The 23,700-nt window shown below is 41.5% G+C and overlaps 1 protein-coding gene across 1 annotated transcript in view; it reads left to right on the forward strand.

Annotated features, from left to right (window-relative positions):
* The first annotated feature begins 2,300 nt into the window (after positions 1–2,300).
* CAPN11 (calpain 11) overlaps positions 2,301–23,700 on the forward strand; it is a 56,950-nt gene continuing 35,550 nt past the window's right edge. Inside the window, exon 1 of the mRNA XM_034428073.3 lies at positions 2,301–2,568. The gene's annotated coding sequence lies outside the window, so the exon portion shown is untranslated. The remainder of the gene's footprint in view (positions 2,569–23,700) is intronic.

Below are 23,700 nucleotides of genomic sequence, written 5' to 3' on the forward strand. Positions count from 1 at the left end.
CAGATTTAAGGACTAATGCAGAACACGAAATCCAGCTGGGCAGATCTGCAACCCACCACTCCTCATCCAGCCAAGTCTCAGGGATACATGCCAAGTCTGTCAACTCATAATTAAATCATGAACAAGACTAATGCATGTACTTATGGTTTTTCTATAGTCTCCATACCACATTTATATGGGTGGTGTTTTGTGATACTACCAGGGGCTCTAGCTTCATTAAAAGCAGTAGGATTTTGAAGCGCACAGATCTGAAAATATGTGACTGCCGTGTCTGATTTGCTAATTTTGCAATTTATGTACTGAATATATTTTAAGGACTTAAGCTTTGGGTGAGCTTAAACTACTAGGGAGGTAGAGTTTCCAGTCCAACCTCACTCAACTACATTCCTTGGTTTATTTTCCTAAATCATGTAACTAAGCAGCTCTTCTCATCACCCTTGGATATGTAAAATGACCGTCCACAGACAAACCAGCTCTGCAGGCACCAGCTTCCATATCTGATAAAGCAGGTTTCCTTTAGATATTTTTTTTAATCCAATGAAGATATGGACATTTGGTACATACCATAGCAATAACACATAATTTGCAAATTCTCCTGAGGTGAGAACAATAGAAAAGCAAGGGGGGATTAGCATAGTCATCCCAAAAGCAAGATAAAAGTAAAGTTTCCTTTAAATCAAGCTAATCTGGTGACTTTATGGACGTGTCTATCAGTTTTGTTGGCCTTAGTACAGAAGCGGATGTACCACTTCTACATTTTTCTCGGTTTCTTTTTAACCACCCAATCTAGGCATAGCCCTAGCATTCATTATCTCCCATGCAAATACTTGTGTTTGCTTATTATCCTTTCATTAGTTTCAGTCCAGACAAAATCAGTCATGTGTTGCATTTGCTTATGTTAATAAGCAGGAACAAGGACCACAACTGAAATTTATGTTCCAGTAAGAGCCAAAATAGATAGGATAGAAAAGAATAGAAAACTTGAGAGTCTGCCCTGGGTCACATTGGATCATATACTTTGTATACCTGGAGCAGTATCCTATATCAAAGGAAACTGATTTAGGAGTCCTTGACCCACAATGGAAGACTGGAGTATAAAATGAAGTTGTAGAAATGATGAAGCTGAACTTGGTCAAGGAAAACATGACAAATACATTTTGAAAAGACTGGAAATTTTATATAGACATTTTGTTAGAAGAAGAAAAGATTGAATAGGTGATTTTCAGATTTGGGCATTTAAAAAGGTTAAAGAGGATGGGGGGGAAATATAAGATGGTAGCTATTTGATAGAAAGAGAGAAGGCATGTTTTCTTTTCCTCATCATTTATCCCCTTTTTTTCTTCTTTTGTTTTGTACACTTTTATTGTGTCAAAAAAAAATCTAATTAAAAAGATATAGCCATCTTTTCAGTTTCAAAGTTGCTTCTGTGCAAAGTATCTAAGCATTGCAATGGATCACTGACTTTTGAACAGTATTCATAAACACGCCCAAAGGAAAATGCTTCTTTTCAAAAGGCCCGGAATGTGTGTGCAAGCAAACAACGAAACTCTTGGCTAGAAGGAAGTTGGCTATTTGTTCTCCTTTGAATAAGAGTGGTACACCTGCCGGTAAGGAATATATTGAACTGGATGCAGTTCCACCCTATTGCCCTGAATCAGAGTTGGCAATATACAACCCAGCTCCTTTCTTTTGTGATTCCGGAAGCCCTCCCCACCACTATTGTTGATGCTCAGCAAGATGATTTCTCACTATTCTGAAGCAGAAAACACACCTGTAATGTATGCCAGTCGTAGTGCAAGTGCTAAAGCAGGCATGCCATACTTAACAAAAAAACAAAGACATCTTTCTCTGGGGGTGGGGGGGTGGGGAATGAATTTGGGCAGGGGAATAAAATCCAAACTCTGTCCATTGTCCCACCATGTACCGATCTCACCCTTAACCGTTCAGCCACGCTGGAAACTTTAAGGACTCCAATCCTTGGAGACAAAAAATAATGATGATGATGATGATCCGTCTCCCTCAAAGAGAAGCTCCGGTGATTTGGGCAGAAATGCGGAAAGCTTTGAGGTGTAAACTTGTGACTTAAAAAAATACCTCGCGGTAAAATCAACGCGAGATCGTTCGGCAAATTTGCAGCATCGCTTCATCGTCCGCCCCCCCCCCGCCCCCCTCTCTTCTGTCACCTAGACCGAATGTGGTCCAAGTCACATCAAATCGGTAGGTGCCGATTTACGGGTTGCGTGGAGAAAGGAGGAGGAGCCGCGGCGCCTCCTCCTCGTCCTGTCCGACCCCAATTTTTTGCAGCGGCGAAGAGGCTGCACTCAGCGTGAACTCTCCCAATCTGCCACAGCGGCGGCGCCGCCTATGAATTCCCCGCCCCCCAGCCGTCCCCCCCACCCTCCTCCAGCCCAAACTCCAGTGGACCCGCCCGCACATTCAGCCAGCTAAACCCCACCCTCGTAGCCCGGAACTTGGAAGAGCAGCTGCTGCGCTTAAATTCGGAGGCGATGTGCTGGGCGTAGGGAGGGTTTCCGAAGAAGCAGAATTGTGGCCTTGCGGAAGCCGGCGGTAAGTAGATTCCAGTGAGCGGCCCTTCTGTACATCCGATAAAAGGCTTGGTTTCATTCGGGGGCGATGGGTGGTGGTGGATGTTGGGGGGGCGGGGGCGCAGTTTCCTATTCCAGCGCTTTCTCTGCTCCGCTCTTTCTTATCTTTCTTTCTTTCTTTGCTGCAAGGCCTTGAGATACCGGCTGTGCCAAGTGCCCTCTCCTGCTTGAGCGGGAAAAGCTTCCGCTCTTCTCCAGGACTGGCCGCAGAACAACCTTGGTAGCCCCCCCCCGGGGGGGGACAGCTGGCCAGAGTTGGTCGCTCCGCAGATCGTCACCCTACTACTGTCTCATAGCCGGGTGACCGAGATTGCGGGCGCGCCTTTACGCCCGAAATTAAGACTCCGGATCTGTACGGTGAACTGAGTAATGCAGCTCCAATCCGCCCTTTGGTGAAAGGTGCGCTTGCGGTGTTTTATGTAGGTGTGGGGATGATCTTTTCACCGGGATTACTATCTGTGACTCTTAGTCTGTGTAGCTGGAAGCTGGACTTGAGTGGCTGCCAAATTAGCGAGTAATACTCCTGGAAGGCCTAACCAGGAATAAATAAACAGGAGGAGTTAGTCGCCTTAAGTTTTCCAGGACGGAAAGCTTTGCTTAAAAGTTATCAGTCCCAACCAACTCCACCCTTAATCCACAGAGTTTAGCTATGCGGCAGTGTCTTGCCTGCTCTTCTCTCTGCAGTGATGGGGTGATGAAAAATTGGGTTGGCAGTGCAAAGGGGCAAGAGGCCAGCTTGGGACCTGTATCTGATTGTAGATGATGAGGTTTTGGATTCTTTTGAAAGGTCTCTGAGGTAAACATCTTTTCATGCTGCTCCTCAAAATCCTCTTGATGGTTTGATGTTGCCATTTCCAAGTTGGCTGCTTCTGTATATGCTGAGCCTGCAACTCCAAATTCTTGGCTACAATGGTGCAAGCCTAGCTCATCCAGGGGGTGCCAATGTGGGGAAAATGCATTTGCATATAAGCCTGTTTGATTTGTTTTCTTAATTTATTGGGACACTTTTTTCCCTGCGCTCGTTGTGTGGATACAGTAGAATTTAGAGTCTCTTCATGTTATTTACTGATTCCTCTCCTGTAGATGGATGCTTTGATAGGGGAGGTTCAGGCTAGCAACTGTGCAAAATTAAATTTTAAGCATTTTCCTCTTACTATCGCTTCTGTTTCCCCACCCTTTCAAAGAATCCTTTCAATTTTACTCAAAATGCCAAGAAAGAGCAAAAACCGGTGCTCTAACTCGCCTGCTCTAGACTTTGCAGTAACCAATATTCTTTCATCCCCAGTCCATAGCAGAACAAAATCAATTTTTATCTGCTGTGGGTTTTTTTTTTACAATGGATGATATTAATGTTTTTATGTTGTAAGCCACCCAGAGTCATTGGATACAAGATGAACGGCAAATAAATTCCATAAATAAATTTTTATACACACAGAACACCTATCCATTTCCTTAATGTTTTGTATTTTAGGCTATTCGCAAAAAAAGTTTCTGCAATTTCTATGACGGGTGACAAAAAAACCTGGAAAACCATGGCACCAACAAGATGTGGTAATTCCTGCAAATGAGGCAAATGGCTACCCATATACAACATGGAATGGCAACCTTTTTTTTTTTTAAGGGTCCACTTCTGTAGTGATTTGAAATAGCCTGGAATTTGTAAACAGTTTTTATTAGTTTATAATATAACATACAAAAAAATATAAAAGTAAATACCCTGTTTCTCCTAAAATAAGACATCCCCTGATAATAAGTCCAATCAGGCTTTTGAATGCGTGCACTAAAATAAGCCCCCCTGAAAATAAGCCCTCCCCGAAAATATTTAAATGCATGAGCAGCCGGTCCCTGTCATTTCCTCTGGTTTCCTCCATGCACCCCAAAATAATAAGACCTCCCCAAAAATAAGACCAAGCACTTTTCTTTGATCAAAACAGTCAATTTAGCCATCCCTGCTAACTCCATCAATTTTTGCAGCCGTTCATCCATTGTGGGGATCGAGGTGACCTTCCATTTCTGTGCATAAAGTACTCTTGCTGATGTCAACATATATAACATCAAGGTTCCTAATTTTTTCCCCAGATCTTTTTCCATTAAACACAAAAGAAAAATCTCTGGTTTTCTCTTTAAGAATATTCAATTTAAGAATTTTCTGTATTAAGATATGAATCCTACTCCAATATTTATTTGCTTTGTCACACGTCCACCATAAATGACAAAAAGTCCCTTCTTTACATTTATACTTCCAACATTAATTTAAAACAGCATGGAACTGAGCAGGGCCGGATTTAGATGAAAAGAGGCCCTAGGCTATTCCACTTATGAGGCCCTTTCACCTATAGTGAAAGTGTAATTTTAATTTTGCTAACAATTTAAATGTAGGCCCCTCTTGATCTTGAGGCCCTAGGCTGAAGCCTAGTTAGCCTATAGGAAAATCCGGCCCTGGAACTGAGTCAGAAATAAATCTGCTCAACTCCCAGAAATAGCTAACTCTGTGTGATCTCAATGATCTAGAACAGTTTCTGAGTTGGCAGAATGCTTGTATGGAAGTGCCCATAATACATGTGTCACATTATGATCTGGATTGCAGATCTTCACTTCCCATAAAGTATACTATAAATCTTCCTGATGGGTACAGTCTGTTGCTTGCTTGCAACTATATTTCTTTCATTGATAGATGCCTTTGTTCCTGTGAGCATTCATTCTTCTCTTAGTACATAAGGTGGGATGATTGGATGCAATTCACAAGTATGCTTTGCTGAATTTTGGCCTCTTTCAAAAGTTTAAGAAAGAAATTGTGTGGGGTTGAATTGCAAGCTGTGTAACAATAAAAGAAAGTTGCAGTGGATATGTTCTTCCATAACTCTCACTGAATTGTCAATATTATTATTTGCATTTGTACTTCACTTTTCTTTGGAAAATGACAGATTTATATGTATCACTTAGTTATCAGTGTTATCTCCTCCTTGGTTGGTTTAAAATGGGTTTTTATTCAAATGCTTGTTTCAGAAATTATTTTAAATTGATTAAAAATTATTCTAGAGCTGGGCTTTTTTACCTTGAGTGCCATGGATCCCTTTAAGACTTTGATGAGATGGTCAATGGAATCCTTCTCAGAAAACTGCACTTAAGTCCATGAAATAAATATATAGTGATAAAACTGTAGTTTAAAAAATCCAATTATATTCTAATGTTATCAAATATTTTAAAATCATAAACACATAATATAGTAATGTGTGCCTCTTTATTCATTAAATCAATAATAAGACCATATAACCTCTAGGATAAAATGATCTTAGATAATGAGATATATCAAAGTTAATAATCATTTTTAGAGTCTAAGGCTATAGATTATCTTGTTACTTAAATATATTATTGAAGGAAAAACCAATTTCAGCTAAAAGCTACAGTTGTAATTTTTTCCCATTTAAGTTCATAGACCCCCAAAAATCAATCTGTAAACTCTAGCTTCGAAACCCCTATTAGCCAAGTGTGTAACTTAATCACTTCCTTGCTGAAAAGACTCGTTCTGAGCTGGAGCTTGGAAAGAAACAAATAGATTGCAGTAAGATGGAAGGTAAAGCAGCCACAACCTACCTGTGTGATGATAGAGTTGGATGGTTATTTTAATACCATTTGCTTGCTGATCAAGGTGAATCCTCATTTAAACTGTTTGCTGTTCTGATTCTGGGATGACTTCCAGATTTAAAGTGAAGCAATAACATTAATGAGATGGAGACTCTAGACTTACACACAGAGAGAAATCTATCTGTCTATCTCCCAGTCCAATTTCTTTGCCAAGAAAACAGAAGCACTATATTCAAAGTAAGCTATGCAGTTGGATTGTTGCACTTACAATATTGCTTTTTCCCCCCAGTGGCCTGTATAGAATTCTTTATTGGCCAAGCATGATTGGACACACAAGGAATTTGTCTCCTGGACATCACTCTCGGTGTACATACAAGCAACATGTGATAAATCATGATCATAATCATAAAATACAATCATCATAAATCATAAGATACAACATTCATGTCATAGAATACAAAATAAGCAATCAATAATTTAATATAATTTATATTCAGGTTTCCTCTCCTTTTTCTCTATTACTGATTTTTAGTTCTCGGGAGCGATAAGAATGGTAATAGAATAGAATAAAATTCTTTATTGGCCAAGTGTGATTGGACACACAAGAAATTTGTTTTAGGTGTATATGCTCTCAGTGTACATAAGGAGAATAAAATGCATTCATCAAGAATAAAAAGATACAACACTTAGTGATAGTAGTAATAATAGGCAGAAGAGAAATTGAGATTATTTCCTCCCAGATATGATGGCACTACCAACTGCCAGAAAGCCTAGCCAGTGCGGTTAGAGTCCTTGACCAGGCCATTTTGGCTGTAAAGCAGCTGTAGAAAAAGAAAGCAATAACTTGTGTTGCACTATAGAAGGTACTTGCTATTAATCCTGAAGGTTGGCAGGGATCCACGACCATGGGAAGACCTCAAAATGGAGCAGAAGCACCCAAGACATTCAGCTAGAGGAGAAATGAATGGGAAGGACCAAGAATTTGATTGATTGATTGACTGGCTGGCTGACTGACTGATTGATGAATATATATATATATATATATATATATATATATATATATATATATTTATTTATTTATTTATTTATTTATTTATTTATTTATTTATTTATTTACATTTGATTTATATGCCGCCCTTCTCCGGAGACTCAGGGCGGCTTACAATGCGTTAAGCAATATTGATTTTATTTCATTTGTAGGGACACTCCTCTTGCAATAGTGACTCTGGGCAGCTAACACCACTTAAAATACTAGATACAAATAACAAAAAAAAAGGAAAGCATATAGTAAAAAGGCATAAAAGAATACCACAGGTCAAACCCATCAGCAGTAAGTTAACAAAGCCTCAACTACCTCTGATGCCATTCTTGGAAAATAGCCAGGTCTTTAAAGGCTTCCAAAGGGCTACTTGTTCGGGGCCAACCTCATCCCAAGTGGTAAGGTATTCCAAAGAACATGGGCTATAACAGATATTTCTCAGGCAAATGAATTTTACCTAGCCAGGTTTTAACTTAGCTTATCCAATGATGTTAACACTAAGTAATCAAATAGTCAGTACTGTTTGGCACAAATGTGACTTTTAAGTTGATGTAGGTTGCCTATCTAAACTGTTTAGTTTATTATTGCCTTGGTGAGGACTTGTTTGCTTATGAGCTATAGAACCTGTATCATAAGTGAGAAACAGTACAAACTAGATTCTCTAAGACTATACTGTAGGCCATAATACAAGTAATAATCGGTCTACAGGTAATCCTCAATTTACAACCACAATTGAGCCCAAATTTTCCATTGCTAACCAAGACAGTTGCTAAGTGAGTTGCACCCCATTTTATGACCTTTCTGCCACAGTTGTTACGCAAATCATTGCAGTTGTTAAATAAATCATACTGTTAAGTGAATCTGGCTTCCCCCATTGACTTTGCTTGTCATAAGCCAGCTAGGAAAGTTACAAATAGCAATCACATGACCCCAGAACAGTGCAACAGTCATAAATCCCAGTTGCCAAGTGTCAAAATTTTGATCATGTGACCATGGAGATGCAGCAACTTTATTTTTTATGCTACTGCATTGAAAAAAAAACAACTTGGGAGTCATTGTTTTTCTTTCTCTTTCTCCTTTATTGTGCACTTCTCTTTTTCTCCTCCCTATTTCCCACCTATCTTTATTTTCATTTTATATTATAATTTAAATTAAAAAAATATAACTTACTTCCCTATGAACTCTAATGATAAAATCTATTTAAAGTTCAAAAGATACTCAGAAGAATGTCTATCAAAATCCCTTGAACCTGGGACATCCCAGTTACCGTAAATAAAAGTTGGATTATAAAAACAATTGTGCATATACACATATGTGAAAAACAACACAAGTTTGATTGTAATAAAACTAATTTTTTCCATCCTCCAATTACAAAGTCATCCACAGAGGCCTATCTTCCCCGTTTCCCTTTCTCTGTACTCCCAACATTGCAAATATCTTGCAAAAAGGTATTTTCTCCCAGCTGGCCATACAGAAGTACCATTTTCCCTCTTAAGTGAAAGTGGTTAGAAATGGAAATGAGAGGAAAGCAAAGTACCCTACTACTTGTGTGCAATAATCTTGTACAAAAATGCATGGACCAGACCTTGCTGGAAAAAAGGGAAGTGACTGTCCCATTTGCACATCATTTGCAAATGTTTAGAAGCTGACTAAGCATTGATGACTCCAGTTGGCATGGTGTCAAGTTCAGGGGATGGTGTAATGATAAAGGGGATAAAGCTAATGGGAGAGCTGTTTGTATGAAACTTGCTGAAAGGGTAGGTCCAGATTTTAGAGTTAGGGAAGCACAATGATTATTCTGGATTTAACTTGCAGTCCGTGGATGCTAAACTCGAGAAATAGTGGGAATCTGGAACACAGTATACTGTCCATATCTGCATCTTTCCTGTATCAATCTAAGTGGCATTTCTCATTATATTATCCTGTTAGACCAGAAGTCTCCAGTCTTAGATTTTGGTGAAGGAAATCTCTGTTCGATGCTGACCTTAAAAAAAAAATGCTGATATTTTGCGAATCAGATCTTGAATTTCAAAGATTTGAAGAGAGGGAGTTTGGTGGGACTCACACATAAATAGTGCAGTAGTGCCATTGAATTGAAAATTCACCCATTAATGTCACAGCTTCTTGCTCACTTTGGTGCTGGCTCGGAAAGCTTCAAATATTAATCATCATCAGGGATATATAGAATGCAATGACTATTCCGTGTCTCTGTGATCTAGCCAACCTGGGGAAAGAAAATGGTATTCTTGTTTATCAACAATTACATGATGATGCAGAAAGTTTGCAATTCTGTCAGAGACAAAGCTATTGAAAAAAAAATACAAATATTTATGAAAACCAAAATTTCAAAGGCAAAAATACATTCTAATATCTCACTATTAAAATAGACAAAACAGTTAATACCTCTTTCATCTCTTACTTCTTGTTAGGAGACATTGAGTTGGGCTCCTTGTAACTGCATGGACGAATAACTTGCCAGCTCTCCTATCCTTAGTAACATCTCTTAGTTCTTCAAAGGACATTCTACTAATCTCTGTCATCTGACAATCCTGCTTATTATAATCCTTTATTCTAGACCATAGGCTCCAGGCCCAATGTGTATATGTCTGCTTGCTGTTTATCGCCTCAAGGGAGCAATCACTCTTATATTTGATTTAGGAATGAATGTTGGGTTATAAGAGTTCTGATGCCCTTGACATCTCTATGTGGTTTGAAGATGGCCATCCCTATTCCCCCACTGTTTCTCAGGTTATTTGTTGTCCTAGAAATTCTCCCTATTTTTCATCACCTTTTCTAAGTTTGTCATTACCTTCCTAAGCTTAATATTTATACTTCTCTGGCATCTTCTTCATCTGTATCTGTTCCTGAGCCAAAGAAAACAGAATTAACCAAGCTTCGCAAGATAATGACAAACTTCGAAAAGATGATGAAAAATAGAGAGAATTTTTATGACAACAGTCTTCTTCATTTGCATTTAGTAGACATAAGCATATCTCCTAATGCTTATGGTCTATGGCTTCCCAGTAACTAGAGGATTGCCTTCTGCTTAGTTTGTAAGTGTGTGTGTGAGGGGAGGGGTGATGGTTTTCTCGCTGTAACAGCATATTTATATAATGCTCAACCAACCAACCGACTGGTCACACAATAATTACCATAACCTATAAAACTAATGAATGAAAAGTAGAGAGAATTTCTATGACAACGATCTTCATTTGCATTCAGTAGACATAAGCTTATGGTCTATGGCAGTGATGGCTAACCTTCTTGCTGTCGTGTGCCAAAAGCGGGGGGAGCTTAATTCAATAACACTCCACCCCACCCACCCCCGTGCATGCACTCACGACCCCCCCTGCTCCCCCGGTTTTGGCACACAATGGCAAAAAGGTTATCAGTGGGCCTGGTAGACCCATTTTTCACCCTCCCCAGGCTCCAGAGGCTTTCTTGGAGCCTGGGGAGGGCGAAAACGGACTCTCCCACCCCACCCAGAGGCCCTCTGGAGGGCGGAAACGGCGCATTTCCCGACTTCCGGTGGGCCCAGAAGGCCTGAAAATCAGCTGGCCGGCACATGCATGCACGCTGGAGCTGAGCTAGGGCAATGCTCGCATGCTCAAAGATATGGCTCCGCATGCCACCTGTGGCATGCGTGCCATAGGTTCGCCATCACGGGTCTATGGTTTCCCAGTAACTAGAGGATTGCCTTCTGCTTGGTGTGTGCGTGTGTGTGAGGGGAGGGGTGATGGTTTTCTCCCTGTAACAGCATGTTTATGTAAGGCTCAACCAACCAACCAACCAACAGACTGGTCGCACAATAGTTACCGTAACCTATCAAACTAATGAATGAAAAGTAGAGAGAATTTCTATGACAACAATCTTCTTCATTTGCATTCAGTAGGCATAAGCTTATCTCCTAATGCTTATGGTCTGTGGTTTCCCAGTAACTAGAGGATTGCCTTCTGCTTAGTTTGTACGTGTGTGTGTGTGAGGGGAGGGGTGATGGTGTTCTCGCTGTAACAGCATATTTATGTAATTCTCAACCAACCAACCAACTGGTCGCACAATAGTTAACCTATAAAACTAATGAATGACAGAACCAAAGGTAAACATAACAGTAAAGTATATCTTCGCTTCGCTTTCAACCTTACTCACAAAGGTGATACTACAGGTAGTCCTCGACTTACAACAGTTTGTCTAGTGGCCGTTCAAAGTTACAACAGCACTGAAAAAAAGTGACTTATGGCTGTTTTTCCCACCTACAACTGTTGCAGCAACTCCCTGGTCATGTGATCAAAATTCAGATGCTTGGCATATGGTTCATGTTTATGTCCTGGGGGCATTTGATCACCTTTTGTGACTTTCTAACAAGCAAAGTCAATGGGGTAGCCAGATTCACTTAACAACAATGTTACTAACTTAACAACTCTGGAGATTCAGTTAACAACTGGGGCAAGAAAGATTGTAAGATGGGGCAAAATTCACTTAACAAATGTCTTGCTTAGCAACAGAATTGGGCTCAATTTTTGTCATAGGTCGAGGACTACCTGTACTAGTAACCTTTCGTTCTCATCAGTTTTCTTTCAGTTACTGGAGCCATTGAGCTCTCCCACCTAATTGAGCAGTGATACAACTGCCCAAAATCTTCTTTCTACAAATGAACTCTTGTATGACTACTGACTTACAAGTCCTAATGTTTGCCATCACTTTCACTTAGCAGAGCACGCAGGATTTAGCTTGATATGCCCAATAACAAAAACTACTAGTCATGTTAGCATATTATAAGGAATTACACAACATATTATATTGGTATAATTATACAAGGAGTTATTGCTTTGCCACTGGAGTTACAAATATCTGAATTGTGCGATCCAGAATAAGCTTGTGTTCATGTCAGCTATCTATGATTGATACATTATCAAATGCTTATAATTACCAGCAGCAATATAACTGGGAGTGTCTCTTTTTCAGCATTCTGCCATTATAAAACTTGGAAAAGAGTATTATGCAGCAAAGTCAATATGCAGTAATTAAATTAGAAAAGAGGTAGAAAAGAAATTGTGTAGAGTGGCCAAGGTACAATGGACTAACTTCCCCTAATTGTAGTTTGGATTATAGAAATAAAGAGGTTTGTTTCTTAAAGGAGAACAGAGTTTTGAAAAATTGTACATTTAAAGAAAAGTTTAGTCAAAGCTAATCATTGTGTCTTAACCACAATTACTATGATTTTCCTAATAGATTTTTTTTTTGTTTATACAGATATCTTCTTCAGTAGAAAGTTTGAATAGGGATAATTACAATATTTGTATTTCTCTCTAAGATTACGTGTGAAGGAGGGTCTATGTGTACAAGCTACCACCAGGTTTTTCCAGGGGCTTTTTTTAGTTTTGTTTGCTTGTTATTTCTTTCTTTCTTTCTTTCTTTCTTTCTTTCTTTCTTTATTTATTTATTTATTTATTTATTTATTTATTTATTTATTTATTTATTTATTTATTTATTTATTTATTTATTTATTTATTTATTTATTGGTTCAATTTATATGCCGCCCTTTTCCGGAGACTCAGGGCAGCTTACAATGCGTTAAGCAATAGCCTTCATACTTTTCTATATACCTGCTTAGTAGGACTTTCGCGCCCCCCCCAGCGGTGTTCTTTTTTTATACAAAGTCAGCTTATTGCCCCCACAATCCAGGTCCTCATTTTACCTACCTCGAAAAGATGGAAGGCTGAGTCAACCTTGACTTATCATTTTCATTTCTAATTCTACTTTTTTTGCTTTGAGGTGTTTAATTTAAACATCTATATTGGAATTGGAATTGGAATTGTCCAGGGGTTAATTGGTTTGATGATATTTCCTTCACTGAATTTGGACTTCTACACACTCATAATATGTTCACTTCTAACCTCCTTCTTGACTTCAGCATGCTTAAGGTTGTCAGCTTGATGGATACTAATATGTGGTACAAGTCTTTGCAAATTACATCCCACCATATTGGTTATGGGAGAGGCACCCTTCATCTGGCTCCTCTGTGGAGACCTGTTCAGTATGGTTGAACCTCTGGCATAGCTGTCATCTTTTTCAGAGCACATAAGCCCGCAAGTGTGTCATGGTATTGCCTCACAAGGTGCCTATTATAATTAATAATTTTATAGCACCTGATTCCCAGCAACTCTTGTGTGGTTTACAAATGATTTAAAACATGAGAAACAAGACAGTGAAAACAACAAAAATATTATTTTTCTTCTGCATTGGTATTAGATTGTAGTTGTACTTTTGTTTGTTGGTCTTGAGGGGCTAGATCCGTGATGGCGAACCGATGGCACCCATGCCAGAGGTGGCACGCAGAGTCCTCTCTGTGGGCAGGCACACCGTCGCCAGCTGCTCTTCTGGTTTCTGAAAAATGGCCCAAAAAACACCCAAAAAGCAGGCATGCACGCGCTGGCCAGCTGGTCTTCGGGTTTCTGGCACTCCGGTGTGCGCACATACATGCACATGCATGTATATTCTGGCTTGGGCACTCGATGCCAAAAAGGTTCACCATCACTGGGCTAGATCGAAGTTCAGGGGTGGGCTTTTCATTTTATTTATTTATTTATTTATTTATTTATTTATTTATTTATTTATTTTGATCATGGGAATATCATGGGTGTGCGAACTGTTAATCTAACTCATTGCTCACACTGCACAGTTGCTTTTTAACTGTTTCTGAAAACAATCAGTTTTTTCTCTTCAGGCATTATTACTAAATAAGGGCTCACCCACAGAGTCTTATTATCATTAACAGTGGGGGCAGAAAGATGCCCTCACAATGGAGCATCTATTTCATGAGCATCCATTGTGAGGCAGACTGAATTTGCTCTAAGGTGTTCTGGCATGAGTGTTTTGCCTGGGAAAATGGAAGAAGAGGACCCATCCAGTCTGTAGTACGTGAAAGAGGAGTTAGCCTGGCAGGCCTCTTGAACTATCTCTTTCTATCCACTCCTTGGCTCTGTGTTGGTTGTGTCGTTATTTGAACTGCAAGAGAGACTGAAATCTGGCTTCTGCAGCCACTTCTTAGTTACCGTATTTTTCGGAGTATAGGACGGACCGGACTATAAGACACACCTACCTTTTTTGATGAGAAAAAGAAGAAAAAGAAATCTCCCTCTGCCTCTGAGCAATTTTGCCTCCTTGCAGCAAACAGCCTGCTTTACTTTCATTTTCGTTTTCAGCATAGCTTGATTAGCACAAGAAAAAAAAATCTGCTCCAACAATTTACCTCCTTGCAGCAAGCAGCAGAGGCCTGCGCAAAACAGCTGGGAGCAAAATAGCTGAGAGTCTGGAGGCTGATCCAATCAACTTGTGCTAATTAGGCTGTGCTGAAGCTGAAAGGAGCTGTTTTTTCTTGCTTTTTGCTGCAAGGAGGTAACTGCTGGGAGGCAGAGGCCAAAGGGTGGGGGCCAGTGGGTGGGCGGGGCTACATTCAGTGTATAAGACGCACCCTTTTGGGGGGAAAAGGTGCGTCTTATATGCCGAAAAATACGGTAATTACAGGTAATGTTCACTTATCGCATTTGGAACCAGGAAAACATTGTTGCTAAGTGATACAGTCATTAATTGAAACATCACATGACTGATGTCAGTTCTTCTGCAGCTCTTAAGCGAATCACCATGGTTCATTAAATGTGACAGCATAGTACCACAACTGGCAACTTCCTGCCAGCTTTCCCACTGACTTTGTTGGAAACTGGCTGTGAAGGTCACAAATAGCAATTGCCTGACCGCAGAATATAGCAATCATTGTACATCCCGGCTGCCAAGCGCCTAAATCATGATTGCAAGGAAATGTTGTGATGGCCGCAACTTTGAGGACCATTTGTAAGTCTGTATTTTCAGTGCCATTGTGAGTTTGGTCACTGAATGAGTGGCCAGCAAGGAAGGAGTACCTGTATTTGTGGGCTGGTCATCCAAATCGACAAGCCTATTCCCAATTTAATGCACATAATTGAAAAGGTGATAGAAAGGATGGTATTCTGTGGCCTGGACAGCAGAGAATTCCTTCCCAGTAATGTTGGAAGTGTTGGGAAGACTGGCCTCTGCAGTTCCTCTCCTCACATAAATGACCTTGTAAAAAATCTACTCCCTTGTGGAATATATCTTGGCAGAAATATAGCATCAACATGCAACTGTATTTTTTCCTCTCCTGTCAATTTGAATGATGTGTTCTGCAATTTGACAAACTCCAGTTCTTCAGCATTTATCTAGAGGGTTCATGTTGTTTGCACAAATCTAAAGGACTACATTACTGGATGATAGCCAAAAAGGATGAGTCCAACTTCTGCCACCTACTAGTCAATAAGTCAGTAAAAAGTTAGGAAAAATCAGGTGGATATGCGCAAAAGTATTCTACCCATCATAACCTCTTTCTTTATGTGGTGGCTGCCTCAGGGCTGCACAAAGCAGGCAATCATTACACTGCAATTAAAGGAGACAAACTAGTGTCATCTAGTGGGTGTCCACCATGCTATCATTTTGTAGCTAAAGCAAGGTTTTTCTTTTTTGAAAGAAATACAAGTGTGATTAATACAGTTCATATCAGAATAATTCTACTTTGCTTTCTGTTTGCAGTCAACTTATATATAGAACAATGAAACTATGAAGGAGGAAGTACTTGCCTTAGTGCTGATGAATGGGGATTCATTTTACCCCACCCTACTAGTGAGTCATAGATAGGAGAAAGACTGAGTTAGTTGGAAATAATTGCTGGAACATTGAGTAAAACCAAACAAGATGAAATCCCAACAGATTCAACTTCTCTTCTCCAAACTAAATATGATATTGGATATTCTTCCCCATCCTATCAGTTCTAGCAGGGTTGACATGTTCCAGGTCTTGTCTGTGAAACAATGTCTTGTAGAAGGACATAGACCTTCGCCTTCCCCATCTAAGAACCAGATGGTCCTGAGCTTATTGGTTTTCTGGAAGACCTTTAAAGACCTGAGTTTTCCATTGAATGCTGAATTCAAGATATTGGTAGAAACTGATGTATGGGTTCTGTGTTAGAAGATAGTTTCATGTGTGTTATTTTAATAAAATGTCACCCTATAAAGCTTTAATTCATTTTTATTTTATGCACATATTGTCTATTCAAAATGATTTGGGCAGCCATACAAATTCTATAGATAATATATAAATAAACATGAAGTTGTCTTCCATAATCTTAAAATCTGTCTTATAGAAGATAAAGGCAAAATTATTTGGAGTTTTTCAGAAGACTGGTCAAGAAATAATAATAATAATAATAATAATAATAATAATAATATAATAATAATAATAATAATAATAATAATAATAATAATAATAATAATAATAGCAGCAGAGGGTGGTCGAGGACTCCTACAAGTAAAGCAGACTGTGGAAGAAGAAAAACGCAGCTTGAATGATTACATCCAGAAAAGTGAAGAACCAATGATTAAGGAAGTAAATAAAGGAGGCCTTTTAAAGACAACTAAAACAAAAGCAGAATATAAGAAAGAAGTAATTGAGCAGCGAGCTGAAAATTGGAAACACAAAGCTCTGCATAGCCAATACTTGAAAAGTATTGAAGGCAAAGCTGACCAGAAACTAACTTGGAACTGGTTAAGATCAGGAGTACTGAAAAAAGAAACAGAAAGCTTTATTTTGGCAGCTCAAGAACAAGCCCTAGCCACAAACTGCATGAAGGCAAAAATTCAACATGTTACCATCAACAGCAAATGCCGCCTCTGTAATGAGAAAGATGAGACAGTCGACCACCTGATCAGTGGGTGTAGCAAAATTTCACAAACTGACTACCTACAACGCCATGACCGTGTTGCTAAGATAATTCACTGGAAATTGTGCCAGAAGTTTGGATTTGAGTACAGCAAAAACCACTGGGAACATCAGGTTGAGAAAGTTTTAGAGAATGAGAAACTCAAGATCTTGTGGGACTTTAGGATTCAGACTGACAGGCTCTTGGTCCACAACACATCTGACATAATAATAGTTGAAAAGAAAAAAGTATGGTTCATTGACATTGCAATACCTGGTGATGCAAGGATTGAAGATAAGCAGCAAGAAAAAATCACAAAGTATTGGGACTTGCAAATTGAAGTTGAGCGACTGTGGAAAAAGAAATCGTGTGTTGTCCCGATTGTAATTGGAGCCCTTGGAGCAATACCCAAAGGGCTACCCCGCTATTTAGAAATTCTAAATTTGCCGGACTTGAACATTTTGACTTTACAAAAAACCATCTTACTTGGAACAGCTTACATCCTCCAACAATACCTTAACAGTTCCTACGTCCTTGGTTAGGACTCGAGCTGCTGAGCTATTAACCAGCCTCAAAGGCTGTGAATCTCACTAAAGATTAAATAATAATAATAATAATAATAATAATAATAATAATAATAATAATAATAATAATAATAATAATTTTATTTCTATACCGCCCTTCTCCTGAAGGACTCAGGCGGTGTATTAAAAGCACAAAGACAGACATCAATTAAAAATAATTAAAATTATTAAATAATTTCGGCTCAGATTTAAAACCCCAAAAATTTAAAACACCCAATTTAAAATCATTCATTGATAGCCCGGCCTGGCGGAACAGCAGGGTCTTGAGGGCACAGTGAAATACACAGAGGTCGGAGATCTTACGCATTTCCGGGGGCAGTTTAATCCAAAAGGCAGGGGCTCCCACAGAGAAGGCCCTCCCCCTTCTCTCGGGGTCGCCAGCCAACATAACTTGGCCGATGGCACCCTGAGGAGACCCTCTCTGTGGGAGCGGACTGGCCGGTGGGAGGCTATTGGTGGCAGAAGTCGGTCTCGAAGGTACCCGGGTCCTATGCCATGGAGCGCTTTAAAGGTGGTGACCAACACCTTGAATCGCACCCAGAAGACCACTGGGAGCCAGTGCAGCTCGCGCAGGAGGGGTGTCACGTGGGCACAATGGGTTGCGCCCATAACCACCTGCACGGCCGCATTCTGGACCAGTTGGAGCCTCCGAGTGCTCTTCAAGGGGAGCCTCATGTAGAGAGCATTACAATAGTCCAGCCGGGAGGTGACAAGGGTGTGAGTGATCGTGTGCAAGGCGTCCCGGTCCAGAAAGGGCTGCAACTGGTGACTCAGGTGAACCTGATAAAAAGCCCCCCTGGTCATGGCCGTCATATGCTCTTCTAAAGACAGCCGTGCGTCCAGGAGGACACCCAGATTGCGAGCCCTCTCTGTGGGGGGCAGAGATTCACCCCCAATAGTCAACGATGGCACCAGCTGACTATATCGGGACACCGGAAGCCACAGCCACTCGGTCTTGGAAGGGTTGCAAGGATGTAGATTTCATTTCAATGTCAGAAGAAAAATACTGATGATCAGAGCTGTTCCACAACAGCACAGACCAGGGGTGTCAAACTCAAGGCCTGCGGGCCGGATCCGGATCCAGCCCGCAGGGTACTTAGATCTGGCCCACAGGGCCAGCTTGGAAATAACAAAGGACCGGCCCATAGTGCCTATGCTAGCAAAAATGAGGCATGGCCACACCCCCATTTCGGCCTGGATAGCCTCTTGCAGCACCCTGCCGGCCAAAATGTGCCCCATTTTGGCTGGCAAAATGCTGCAGGAGGCCGTTCAGGCCGAAAATGGGGTGCAGGGGACCGCACATGGCCCCCCTCACCCATTTTGGCCACCAGGGTGCTGCAGCAGGCCATCCAGGCAAAAAACGGGGCACGGGGCAACTGCGTGCAGCACCCCATGCCCCGTTTTGGCTGGCAGAATGCTACAGGAGGCGTCCGTCCCATCTGCCATCTGTCCCATCTCTCCCCATCCACCCGCCCGGCCCGTGGAGGGCAACTACAGTGCTGATCCAGCCCTTGAAGAAATCCAGTTTGACACCCCTGGCATAGACTGTCTCAGGGGATGAGGGACTTCCTTTGGCTGGAGGTACTGAAATAGAGGCTGGCAGGGTGGTTTTGATTTAAATCGAGTTGATTTAAATCACAATTTAAATCATGATTTAAATCACTAGTAAAAAGGCTTGATTTAAATCAACTCGATTTAAATCATAATTTTTAAAGAGCAGCTGTCATCTCTGCTACTCCTTTGACCCACTGTTGACTCACCGATAGTCCCAGTGTTGCAGAATATACAGCCTCATGCTACATAACTAAGCTCCATTTCATGCTGAATAAACTAAATTATTTATGTATCTTAAATAGAAAACTATCTTACGATAGATTTTTACCCCAAAAGTTTTTATTAAAATAAATTCGATAAAAATAAAAAAAATCCGATTTAAATAAAAAAAATCTGATTTTTTTTATTTTTTTAAAAAAAATCATTGATTTTTATCCACCCTGGAGGCTGGATGGGTTTCTGAAGAAATAGAAATAGTTTGCACCAGTCGCTTCTAATCCTTACATTATTTGATTTCAGGAAATGAGTTGTTTCAGAGATTGAGGAACAATGTTCTAGAATAGGAGCTGTAGAGATTGTGGTTGGCTCTTGATTGGCAATGGAAAAAAGTCTTAAAATCTCCAAGAGCAGATTTCATTGTTAGAAGATCCTTTGCTTACATTTGTTTTTGAGGAAGCTAAACCCTGTCTCTGTGTATAAATTTAAATAGTTGGAATTCCACTATGGTTTATGGTTTTAGAGGTTAAGAAGCCTGGGTTTCTTCATCTAAAGTAATTTATACATCCCAGCTGTCTTTCCAGGTGCTACTAATTCTCAGGATCTGTCAACCTAAGCCATTAGTTCCGGACTAATGAATGATAGGCATTGCAATCCATATCTGGAAGGTAATATGTTACCCATCCTGCTCTAGGGTGCAATCTCTTCAAATTCTGCAAGAAAACCCCATCACATATGGTGATGATGATGATTTATTAAACATGTAGGCCACCTGACTTTTAATGGCTTTGTATGACTCACAGTAAGTATTGTAGTAAAGAAATTACAATAAAATCATTTTTTTAAAAAAAGATAAAAAGTAGCAAATTCTGTGAAATGAGGGGGTCTCATTCTCCCTTCCAAATATATATTTCTTCTAACACTGAAAATAACTCCTTAAAGTCTATTTGCTTATGGTTGTTCATATTCTGCCAAATGGTCGATATCCTGTGTTAAAAATTGTTTAATTCTGCCAGAGGTTCCTACCAGAGCAGTGGTGGGTTCTAACAGGTGTTACCACCGGTTCGCTTTGTACACGCACTTTGCACGCGCTTCACGCAAGCAAATTGAGTTTCAGTACAGCTGAGGCATGGCAATCAGCTCTGCTGCACCGTACAGCTGAGCTAAAAACAAAGGAATAAAGGTAGGTATAGCACGGGGGTGAGCAGAAGAGTCCAACCGGTTTGCTCTCACATCAAGATTTCCGCTACTGGTTCTCCCGAACCGGGGAGAACCAGTAGCAACCCACCACTGTACCAGAGATATGGCTTTTCCTACACGCTGTTCGGACACTCCTCAGAATGGGATACGATCACTCCTATTTGCACAGCTGAGTGTCAATCAAATCCCTCTGGAGCTGCATCCACCTCACTTCCTGCTTCCTCCCCAGACTTTTTCACTCAGCCATTGCAATAGCATCGAGTGTCTGTTCTCTTGATTACATTTCGTTTTTAATTTAGTTTTACTTTACTGAATTGGCTAAATATTATTTATTTACTGTTTAAAGGTGCTGCGCTTCGTTTGCCTTCGCTTGGAGAGGTTTTAAGCGCGTAGCGGCGGTTCGGGGCTCCAGCCGCCGCTTGCGGCTTGGCTTGGCTGGCGCTTTAATTTTAACTATTTTTCCCGCCATTCGCCGCCATTGCCGCCATTTTGCTGCCAGTCACTTTGCGAGGCTCCGGTTTGCCTTAGTGGCCATTGATCGATCGGCTTGAGTCCCTGCAGGCTGGCATACTCATCAGCTGTCTTGAAAATTGTGACTGCTCCCTTTGCTGCAGCTTCAGTCCGGCCGCAGGCGCTTTGTTTCGCCTGGCTTAGGACTTTGGAAATTCGCCTCGCGGGCCGCCATTTTGGGCCCTGATCATCGGCACCGCTTTTGGATCTCCGAGGCCATAGCGACCTGGGCTTTGGTTTCCAGGGTCGCTAGATTGCTGGCAGGTGGGGACGCTGTCCTGCTCGTACCTGCAATTCACAACGGCCTGCAGAGGGGTGCCTGAAAGTTCCAGGGAAGTACATATTGCTTGAATTAATTTACATTTTTAAAAAAAAAAAAAAAGGAAAAAGGGCCGTTGCCTTGTTATATTGTTACACTGATTTTGGTTGTAGATATTTAGGGTATTTATTATACATAAAAAATAAAATTAAATTAAATAATAATAATAATAACAGAGCATATATATATATATATTACAGTTATATTGCTAATATTCAATCATATATATAGAATTGATAAGTTTCTATTTACAATTAATTAATTAATAATTTATTGGGGTGATTGATCATGGATGACAGGGAGGAAGGTGCCCTTTCTTCTGATATGGACAGGAGTCCCTCTCCCTCCCCAGTACCTTCCCCTAGACAGCTCAGGGGGAAGAAATCTAAGGCTTCCAGGCAGACAAAGTCCTCCAAATCTGCCACAGCAGATAAAGATGCCCAAAGGAGGCATAAAGCATTAGAAAAGCAGTTTGCTAAGGCTAGGCAACGGGCCCAGGACCCTGGTCAAGGACCAATTCCTGAAGGCTTGAGCCATGAGGTGACCTGTGAGCCCTCGGCCTCTCATAATGTAGAATTGTTGGTCAGTGGTCTGAGGGAGGATGGCCCATCAACCTCTCAGGAGGCTCCAATGTCTGCAACTAATCAGTCAAGGGCCAGTGTTAGGTCCCGCTCCTCTAGTTTTGCAAGCCATTTTTCTCAAGTTTCTAGGCCAGGCCCTGAAGCTACCTTTACACCCACTGCAGCCGGCCTCCGCCCTGAAGCGGGCCCAGGGTTCCCTCAGCCTGTGGATTTTCAGTCCTTTTTTTCTCAGGCCATGTCCCATATGTATCAAATGGGGTTGCAACAAGCCACTGGTGCCTTCCCGGCTCCTACGTGCCCTACTACTTCTGCCTTTTCCATGCATCCCCCTGGTGCACAACATCAACAGCAATCTGTTGCCTGTAGCCTTGTGCCTGAATCAGCCCGGGAGGACGATTTCCTAGATGACTTTGAGATGTCAGAGGATGAAGAAGAGATTCAGGACAAGCCGGCCTTTCCGGGTCTATTTAAGCCTTCTCTGTTTCGCTCTCTCCTACGCAAGGCAAAAGCTGCCACTAATATGGATTCCACGCCTCTTCAGGGCTCCGCTTCTTCTACTCCATCTGGTCCCAGTAGTAACTTGTTCAATTTACCTCAACCTGATGAGGATTTTGTTCCCTGCCCGGATCTTTTCTCCCAGGTTGTTCAAAAGCCTTGGGACCGCCCCGCCTCGTCGTCAGGTCCGAACTCATTTGATCGAAAGCTCTATGCTTCGGCTCCTGCGCTGGATGCCCTTTTGCAGTTGCCTACAATTGATGATCCGGTGGCGAGTCTCACATCGTCTTCCATCCTGGTAGGTGAGGCGGGGGATGGCCTCAAGTTTGAGGACAAACGGGCCGAAATGGGTTTTCGTAAAACACACCAAGCGGCGGCTTGGGCCATTCGTGCTGCAACCTCTTCATCATTTTTTAATCGGGCGTCGTTGGTGTGGTTACGTCAATTGAAGGACAGACTTCCCCCGGAGGATGCACGATTACAGCAGGACCTGGCCAAACTGGTTGCAGCTGCTGAATATTCAGCCGACGCGTCCTTGGACGCAGCCAAATTCGCTTCCCGGGCCTTAGCTTCGACAGTGTCTTCAAGACGTCTCTTGTGGCTCCGTAACTGGAGAGCTGATGCCAAGTCCAAGTGGCGCTTGACTGCGGCCCCTTACAAAGGCCCTGCCTTATTTGGCTCATCCCTGGACTCCGTGTTGGTCGAGAATAGGGATAAGAAGAAGGTGTTACCCACGTCTTTCCGACGCCAGGAGAGGCGCTATGTACCTTATAATCGACTGCCCTTTCGACAAGAGCAAGGCGCCGGGGGCGCCTCTTACTACAGATCTTCGCAGTCTCAGTTCCAGTCAACTTCGGACAGGGCGTCCTTTCGTGACCGCGGTCGCCGACAATCCAACTTCAGGCGACCTTTCAGACAGTCGGCGGGCCGTTTTTCCAGGCGCGGTAAGTGACTCACCGCCTCCGGTCCCAATCGGGGGCAGACTCCAGTCATTCTCTCACCTGTGGCCAACTACCACCTCGGATGCCTGGATTGTCCAAACTGTCACCGAAGGGTTACGTTTGGAATTCACCACCATGCCACAGGACTTTTACTTTCAATGCCCTTGGCCACTTCAGCCGGAGAAGCGATCTCTGCTGTTCCTCGAAATTCACCATCTGTTGCAAATCCAGGCCATAGAACAGGTTCCATCAGGTCAACTCAAAACCGGCTTTTATTCAACACTATTCCTGGTACCGAAATCCTCGG

The sequence above is a fragment of the Pantherophis guttatus genome, chromosome 1, assembly GCF_059756535.1.
Source record: "Pantherophis guttatus breed Tessera chromosome 1, ASM5975653v1, whole genome shotgun sequence".
In the NCBI taxonomy this organism is placed as follows: domain Eukaryota; kingdom Metazoa; phylum Chordata; class Lepidosauria; order Squamata; family Colubridae; genus Pantherophis; species Pantherophis guttatus.